The 9,392-nt window shown below is 52.0% G+C and overlaps 1 protein-coding gene across 4 annotated transcripts in view; it reads right to left on the minus strand.

The window, feature by feature from the left end:
- Positions 1-9,392, minus strand: part of PKNOX2 (PBX/knotted 1 homeobox 2) — a 265,040-nt gene that overhangs the window by 253,887 nt on the left and 1,761 nt on the right. The window lies entirely within an intron of this gene.

A 9,392-nucleotide genomic window follows, 5' to 3' on the forward strand; every position in this document is an offset into this window, starting at 1 on the left:
AAGAGCAAGGAGGGGCGGCTGGGGTGCAAGGGAGATGGAGAAGGAAAGCCACAAGGAATGCAGCCACTTTCTCCGAAACATACACCTCCCTAGAGCAGGCAGCATGCTGGGCTAGAATTCTAGACCTGCGGATCCAGAATGACCCAGAACCAGCTCTGCGATGCTGAGCAAATTCTCTCTCTTATCTGCTCTGAGCCTGTCTTTCTTTCTCAGGTCCCTGGTGACAACTAGATAAAATAAAGAGGTGAGAGCTCCCAGTACATAGAACAGGAGCTCCCAGAGTGTGGTCCTGCACAGCTACCCAGAAATCACAGGGTTTGGGACGAATCCTTCTCCCTCGATCCACAAGCTAGCTGTGGCAGCCCATCTCCTTCCTCCCCAGAAGAGTCCAGTTCCGCGGTGTCCATGCAGGGACAAGGCACCATGACTCTGTGCAAGAATGCCAGGGAAGTTCCCTTCTCCTGTGCCAGCAGCCAACGGCACTCCCCAGAGCACAGCCTGGGAATGAAGTTCTCCTTCCATTTCCCCTTCCAAAGCCAATGGAATAGACTTTGAAAAGTATTCCAAGAGACCAGATGTCCGGCTTGGAAAGGGGCCTTCCTAGCAATCTGGAAGTCGGCAGGAGGTAGCAGTCCCCATCTCAATGCCACCAAGAGGCTCTAATGAATTGGGGTGCCTTCCCAATGATAGTGTATGCCAGTGTGAGGAACAAGTCACTTTCCCTGGGAACAGCCCCCAGGGAAGGCTGGGGGAATCCCATCAAGCCCTTGGCTTTCCTCCAGATTGAACACAAGTGAGGAGTGCCCCAGGGGACTCCGGCTCTCTCCTCCCAGAGCTGGGAGAGGGGCTCCCATCATGGCAGTGGGACAAGCCCACCACTTGTACAGGCCACAGGAGAGCAGTAGCTTTGAGCTCCCACATCCCTGGGGTTCCCAGCTTGATTTCTGTCCCTGGAGACTGGAGCCCTCAGCCCACTGGCAGGAGCTCTCCCCCAGCCCCTGCATCCAAACAGGTGAGGCTCAACTGCTGTTCTATCTACAATTTTCCATCCCCCTCACCTAATCAGAGCTAGGCAGGTCCTACTAATAATGGGCTAAGTGTCCCTTGGGGCGCCACCACCTTCTTCAGGCACACTGGCGCTCAGTGGTCCGGACTACACATTTTAGCACTTATAGCCCATTGCGTCATAGAATAGTAGGCCCAGAAGAGGCCTCAAAGACAATCCCATCTAACTTCCTCATTGTATAATATGAGGATGCTAAGAGCCAAAAAAGTTAAGAGACGTCGAAAGTCACACAACTTGTCTTCAGCTTGACATGCATCTGTCTGGGCTCTGCAGTCAGACCGAATCACTCCTAGAGAAAAAGGCCTGAGTCCAGTCCAGCACACTCCTAGGCATTCATGAAACAGTGGACTCCGGCCATGCTCGTTGATGGACAGATGAATCACCAGGGAGGGCTCAGGAGCGAGAACAAGCACCTGTCACCACGGGGCCCTGGGCACACACAGGGGCCTCTCTAGGCTTCTCCCTGCCTCTGATCTGGAAGTAGAACTCACAGTCCCCGCAGAGCACAGCCTCACCTGAGAAACAGCTGCAACAACCCTGCGCTCCCAAGGCTTAACACAGATCTGGTATAGAGTAGTGCTCAGTGCCAGCGGGCTGTCAGAGTGAAGACAGAGGAGCCTCTAGGGGTGGGACTTACTCCCCTCTGTTCCACCACAGGCCCACTGTGCTACCCTGCAGTCAGGGAGACTGTGCCCACCCCACACCTACTCAGAGTTAGCAGGCCCTACCGTTAATGAGCTCAATGTCCCCTGGTGTCTGTCAGGATCACAAGTCAAAGGAACACAGGTGTGAGCCTCTGTTCTCCTCACCCAGCCTCCCACCGTGGGTGGGGTGGGTGGCGTGGGGTGGCTTATGCCTGGGCAGCCCTGCCACGCCCACCCCCTGCCATTACAACCCCTTCCCACCCCTAAATGTACTTCCATCTCTTGTGCTGCCCAGCCCAGCCCCACCTGTCACTAAAGGCTTATGGAAGTAAAAATATAGATCTTTTTCTAGGTGTTGGTTTCCGTAACAGCTGGTGGCTCTCCCCAGTTTGCCGAACAAAGGTATGGGTAACAGAGATGGGTTCTGTTGGTTCCTTTAAAGAGATTCTCAAGAAAGGAATAGGTGGAGGTCAGGGCCAAGCCATGCCCAGAGCTCAGAGAGGTGCTTGCTTTGTCTCCAAAAGACTAAGAAAATTACTGCTGTAAAAGGTAGAGCTGGGCTACCCTATTTAATGTGAACAGGTAGAGACATCCAGCATCCCATCCCGGACCTGCCCCTGTGGCCACTCTCGGAGCACCGTCTCCTCTCCTCTATAAAATGACATAATAATACCCATTTTACCTGCTTCAGAAAGTTGAGAGGATTAAATGAGACAGAACCTGAGGATGGACTTTATTAGGAAAGAAAATCAATATGCGTCATGAGCTTACCATGTGCCTAGCACTCTTAGATATTCTATACTAGATTTTCCATAACACTCCCACATGCTCTGTGTCATTATTAACCTTACTATATCTCCAAGAAAACTGAGGCTCAGAGGCTTAAGTGATGTGCCCAAGGACGCACAGCTCAGTAGTAGAGGAACCAGGATCAGAACCCAGAATCTGATGCCAAAGTTTGTGTGCCTTCTCCCAACACTGCACTGTCTCAACAAAAGAAGCAAATATCACTTTTGGTGAAGAGGCTAGTGAGTCTCCAGACTCATAATACCGCTATTGCTAGGACACATCCATCTGCCCCCAGGAAGGCCATTAGGAAGGTCAAAGCCAATCCCCTCTACTGTGGAGACCCTACAACTCCAGGGCAAGCCAGGGGCCAAGCCCTCCCAGTGCGTGCCTTTGCGGCTGTGCAGTGTCCCGATGGATGCTTGCTTGGTGGTGGCAGCAGTGGGTTCAGGGACCGCCTCATCATGAATCAGTTCAGCTGCACCTTTGAGCTGAAGGCGAGCCTCTAAGAGCAAGTTTAAGCTCTTCATTGGATAAGTGGGGAAATGACACCCAGAGGTCAGCCACTTGTTAAAGGGCACACAGTCCAGTTGGTGGCCGAGTCTAGAGCAGAATCCACCACCCTCGGACCCCCTGTTCAGTTGCTGTTCTCTCCACCATCCCCACCACTCTGAATCGGGTCAGCATCATGGGCCCTGAGAGGCCTGGGTGTGGATCTATAACGTCCGCTCTCTTGGCTCAGAAAGGCACGGATGGTGGGTAAGAGAGTTACATTGTAGTCCAGAATGGAATTAGTTGGTTTGCTTCCGGCACTGAGTCAACAGCCTAAGTTCTCCTCATTGAGAAGTCACCAAGAAAAGTCCTCTCGGAAACCCTTGAGCCGCCACCATGGGAAGGCCTGGGTGGTACTCCTGACGCAGTGGTGGCCCCCTGGGCCCCTGACATCCTCAGAAGGGGCCTGACTCCTCACTCTAGTTCAGGTGCCACCTCCCCCCACCCCCCAGGAGCCCTGAGACCTGGAGAGTCTTGAGTGCCACCCCGCGCCCTCCAGCCCTGCTTGGCCAGCATCTACCCTCGCCCCTGCACAGACACTCCTGAGCACTCACCTCCACTCAGCAGCTTCCCACCCCACTGATGCCTCTTTTGCTTCACAGTTGATTTGTGCCCATTTTCATGTCACCTCTGCACGTCTGCGTGTCATCTCTTTACGTGTTTCTGTGTTGAGTTTGTCCACCCGCAAACTGCGTGTTCCATTGAGAAGGGTGTGTGTGTCTATTCCTCCCACAGGCCTCACCAGGTTTTTGTGCAGTGGGCAGCGCCAGGCCACAGGGCAGCCAGCTGCTTGTTTAATACTTGTAGATGGTGCCAGTGACCTGCGAAAGGCCCCCGCCATGTCCTGGGGCAGGAAAAGGAAGGGAAATGGGGAAGCTGCTTATCCGACAACTGGATCCCCAGTCCAAAGGAACAGGGGGAGGAAAAGGAACCTGGTTGAATCCCTGCTGCGTGCCCCACACTGCCAGGTACTTTACACATGCCCTCTCCTTCGTTCTCTGAGCTGATTACTTTTACTTCTCACTTTGCAGATGGAAAAGCTAGATCGAAAGTGTTAAGCAAGTTGTCTAAATTCTTACAACTGGAAACTAGCAGAGCGAGGCTCTTGGTGTAGGTTTATCCGAGGCTAAGCCCATACTCTGCACCATCCCCAGAGTGGACAAGCTCCCAGAAGACAGGGACTCCATGGTTACGTGCTTTTGTGCCATCTGCTTTTGGCGCCTGTATCCTCAGTGCCTAGAACCGCACCAGGCACACACACAGGAGACACTCCATAAATATTTGCTGAATGAAGGAACAAAGGAATGAATGAATACCACACTGCCTCTCCCCAGTAGGACAGAAAAATGGCTTGTGATGTCAGGCTTGTAGGCCCTGTTTCCAGGAATCTTGGACAACTATTTGTTCCCTCTCTCCAACCAGAAAAGTACCCAATATATAAAAGTTCCTCCAAAGGCCACATGGAGAATTGGGCGGATTTTCTTGGACAGGGTGTGGAAGCAGAAACCGCACACAAAAGACTGAGATCCTAATGAGGCGGGGGATTTAAAAGTGTTCTCAGTGCTCTGTAATCTGCTGAGTGGCCCCATGTGGATCTTGCCTCTCTCCCCAACCTGGGGCTCCCTCTTCCCCCACTGGGTACCCCCCTGCCTTGACTGAGCCGTACTGAAATTGGCCACATTCCTATTAAGCAGAGATACCAGCGAGTTACACCACCCACTCCGGCCCCATCCGAGCCCTCAGAGGAGCCTGCTCCGGGCCCCAGGGCCAGCTGCTTTTCTCCACATTCCAGCCAAAAATAATACAAGAACGAAGCTGTTTGGTGGAGACTTAATCTAATCTTCATTGCTTCAGTTTTAAAATATCCTGCCTGGTTTAGGGTTTCTTATTACACAGAGGGATGTGTTTTTAGTGAGATAGGTCTTAGCAAAAACGGCCTTCTTGTAATTAGAAACCCGGTCAGGCAGGGCCTGCAATGAGACATCCAAGCCAAACAGCAGATCCCCATGAAGACAACCCGTTTGCGGGAGCTCTTCCCAAGCTGCCCGAGGCCTAGCTTCTCCCGTGCTCCTGGGGGATCTGGAAGGAGGGAAAGCTGGAGTTCTGGTAGGACTGTGCCTTCCAACTCATATGCGTTCTCTTAGCAAAACCGTTGACTCTTCTGCTTCCATCCTTGCGTCTCCCTGTTCTCACCCCAATCAGAAGGGAGACCGAGGTGTTGCTCAAGGCTGCTGGAGAAGGATATGTGGAGGGGAAAATGACCCCAAGAAGTCCCCATGGACAAGGGAGAATTAAAGGCAAGCATTCCACGGGAGCCACGTCTCCTGTACCAGGGTGAGTCTTGAAAGACCAGGCATGGGAACAGAAGGATACTCTGAGCGCGGGTACACTTCTGTATAAGTGCTGGGTGTAACTTTTTGGGCTTTCTGGCCCAGAATCTGCTTTGATCTGCCAGCATGGAGACTGCTAAGTGAGGTTCAAGCTGTGGCTAGCTCCGGACCAGTGCCCATTCCCCCACCCCCCACCCCGAGCCTGACCAGATGTCACACACCAGTCTGGGCTCAGGCCTCTTTCCGCTGGCACAAAGAGAAGGGACTGAATTCCCGATACATCAGATTCTGTGTTCATTGGATGCTTGAAAGCTCTTCCAGGTAGCCCTCTTGGGGAGAGGCTTGCTGGTTCCCCCAACTTAATTGCCCCTCCTGCTACAGTGCAGGTGGATTTGGAATCACAGTGGGGCTTTCCAATTCTAGGGCATAAAGAAAGGCAGGCATTCAGTCCCTTTGCCCAAGTCTCAGAACTTGTTGTGAGAAAAGGCTCTGGGGCCAGGCAGGGAAAGAAAATACAGGGAAGAATGTGACTCTGCTTCTCAGAAGCTTCTCTTCTTTTCCTTTATTATTTAGAGCACACCAGAGCAGGAGTCACACCAGATCCACCCTCATAGCCTAATGAGGGATTCGCATCATACATTCCACTTTACATATGCAGAAACTGAGATCCAGGAGGTAGGTGACCCACTGGAGTCCTAGAGCCGAACAGTAACAGGGCATAAGACTGCTAGGCCCCCCAATTTCAGCTTAAACATTAGCTCAGCATACTGACCTGCCAACCTTGATTATCTCCTTCCTCCCTTTCCCATCAGGTATTAGATTTAATTAAATTAGCAGATCCCCGTCGCAACAAGCCTGGCCATGCAGCCTGGCCAGAACCCAGCCAGGGCAGCTACTCCCTCTCAATTCTGCTTCCCAATATAATTCAATCTCCAATAAGTCACAGATCACATGTGAAGTGCTTTATACAAAGCACGATGTGTTGGTTAGAACCAAGGCTCACGGTGGCTTGTGAGGATCTTGTTTTCTGTGTAACTTCCTCTGCTTTTCCTCCATGGCATCACTTCGCCCTCTCCATCTTCTCATCTGCATTTTGTTTGATCCAGACCCTTGGCCTCACATGCCGTCACCCTCCAGCAAGTGCATCGCACATTTATATATATCTTACAGCATCACAGTCCTTGTGCCACGCAGCATAGGGAAAAGAAAAACTTACAACAGCATTTCTCACCTTCCTCGAACTAATTTAGAAAATGTGCTTTAAATTAAACAAATCAGGAACAAAAGTCTGAAATCGGAGATAGAATTTCAGGGAGGGGGGAACGCTAAATAAAGAGCAAGGAAATCTTGCAACATGTTGGAAGCCTATAAATTTTATAGGTTGTTGCTTTAATAAAAACAAATTCGATCGCTAACAACACAGTATTATTAAGCTGCTAACATTTAAAAATCTAATTTGGCCTGCTCTGCTGCTGTTTAATGTTGCACGGTGCGTTCACGCAGGGTAAGGAAGTCAGGTTGGTGAGTTTGGTTTGGTTTCTAAACCAGGCTAATAGAGACCCCTTTAAAACCCAGCCGTTTTGCTTTCTAGGCATGCCTTGGTCCCTAATGAGTTACAGTCCCAGGTTGAAGATGGACATGGCAGAAAGAAATTTAACACACACTCCAGTGCACCATAAACATCAAGGCCAAGGGAGAGAAGGTATGTTTCCAGTTAAGTTAAAACTCCATGAATCCAAGATTCTCCACTCACAAGACAGTAATTCTCCCGATTTCATCACTAACTTACTTCAAATGTGTTTATACAATTTATTGCTACTGAACTTCCAGGCAACTGGTGTAGAGTTAATGAAACCCAGCTTGGAGAAGCTTTGAGCTTTGAGCAACTAACCACAGTTTAAATGGTTATGACATGCGGTCAAAGCCACAGCTCGGCCCCCCTGCAGTTTCTGCGTTAGGACCTAGTCAAAAACCTTGTCGTCTCACCTTTTGTGCCAAATAGACGGAAAAAGGGAAAAGCGCTGAAAAATAGCCCTTCCATGTTTCTTCTCAAGGTTCTAGCCTCTCTGCCTGGTATCCTAACACATCTATCTTACTAAATGCAAGGCAAAGCCCTTCCCCCAGGCCCCAAGTAAATATTTTAGTTGCCCTTTGAATTGGCAGCCAGTGGAAAGCCTGAAATCCAGTTTGGGTTTAATTGAACGGGGTCAGGCCTACATAAAGCAGTGTCAGCCAGGGTGTAAGGGGGAGGCACCAAGCAGCATTTCAGGTCAGACTCAGAGGGAAGGCACAGATGACACTGGCCTGGAAAAGAAGTAAACTGATCTTTCTGCATTACTTGGACATTGATTTTTTATTAATCCGCCTTGTCACATGGCGTCCTCCCCCAAGCTCTGTCCGTGTGGGAACTCCAGGAGGCTCCCTCCTTTTAAACAGGCCCATTTTGGAAGAGTAAAGGGGAGGGACTCCACTAGCCATTGCCGCACAATAAAAGCCCCTTTTGAAAGCAGCACTTTCATTAACTTAAAGCAATCTATAGACTTAAAAGCATGGAGCTGTAAACTCCCAGAAAGGATCATAAAACAGCCAGTCTCAAGTTGGGTACACTTCAGTGCGATTTGCACGAGGCATTTTACTGTGAGCGGTGGCCAGGCCCATCTCCTTCCAGTAACCCCCTGCCCCTTATTCTGAGCAGCTTCTCTTTCTCTGGGCTTTCATGCCTTTCGCGCTCACAAAGGGGAGGCGGTGACTGGGGAGTCTCCACGGGGTCACGGCTCCCTCCCGCCCACCGGCTCCCGGCGGGAGAGCTCACGAATTCCAAGCCTGAAAGCCAACAGCCTTGGAGCTTCGCCCCCGGGGCAGTCAAGGCCCTAGGCCGCTGCCGCCGCCACTCGCCACTCATGGGTCGCCAGTCTTCTGCAAACCAGAAGCGCCGAGTGGCTACTGGAGCAAGGGGTGCGGAAGGTGAGACTGTGGGCTCAAGATTACAAAAAGGAAATCTCAAATCTTCCTCTCTGACAACCCTTTTATACACTTTTCTACCCTAGTTGGCCAGAGGGATGACCTCCCTTCCTGGTGGGGACTTCTTTCCCTCCGCCAGGACTAAACTAGGGCCTTAGCGGTGGAGGGTGGGGTTGGGGGGTGCGGCTGGAGTGGGAGATCAGGAGTCCAGAGACAGGAGACCTCTTCCCTTCCCCTAAGGCCCTGAGGCCTTCGGAAGGCCGGAGTGGCTGGGTCAGCAACAGGACTAGGGGCTAGGGCTTTGACTCAATGTATCTTGTGTTTGAACACCATCATTTTCTCATCTTTGGGGAGGGGAGAGTCGCCTAAATCTGCCTAAAATGTGAAGCTTTTGGCTTCCACCAGTTGGAGAGCCCTTGAAATCCGAAAAGTCAACACCCTGGAGAAGACCCGGGACAAGTGGGGTGAGGATAGAAGACCCAGATCGCCCTCGTTTCCCAGGCGGATCACATTGGCGGCGCGGCTCGTGGGCTTCCCGGCCGGGCCGGGGGAAAAGAGCAGACAGAGCCTGCGGGTCAAGAGCCCGCCCTGCACTCGGCCGCAGCCGGGACTCCTCGGGCACGATGCGGCACCTCGGAGCTAGCGCCCCCGGCGCAGGCCGCGGTCCCTGCGGGCCACCCGCACCGGGCCGCCGCGCTGCGCCCGCGGTCCCCAAGTGGCTTCGAGAGCCTGCCGAGCCGCCAGGGTCAGTCCTCGGATCCACTCCGAGCCCCGCTAAGCTGCCCCGTCGCTTCACCCAAACGTCCCTTCGATCTGTCCGCTTCCCGGAATCTTTCTCCTAGGAGCGGGTCCTGCGCGCCTTAAGTCCTCTGCTCCAGATCCGCTTTTGAGGAGAAGCAGCCGAAATTCGGGGCTCCCCTGCCATGGCTCGGATCAACTACTATGATCGCCTGCTTAAACGTTTTTCCACCCACGGAGCGTGGGGCCCCGTGGCACGACCCTCCCCAAATTCCAATAGCCCCGATCCCAGTAAAAAAAAAAAAAAAAAAAAAA

The sequence above is a fragment of the Suricata suricatta genome, chromosome 11 (assembly GCF_006229205.1).
Source record: "Suricata suricatta isolate VVHF042 chromosome 11, meerkat_22Aug2017_6uvM2_HiC, whole genome shotgun sequence".
Classification (NCBI taxonomy): domain Eukaryota; kingdom Metazoa; phylum Chordata; class Mammalia; order Carnivora; family Herpestidae; genus Suricata; species Suricata suricatta.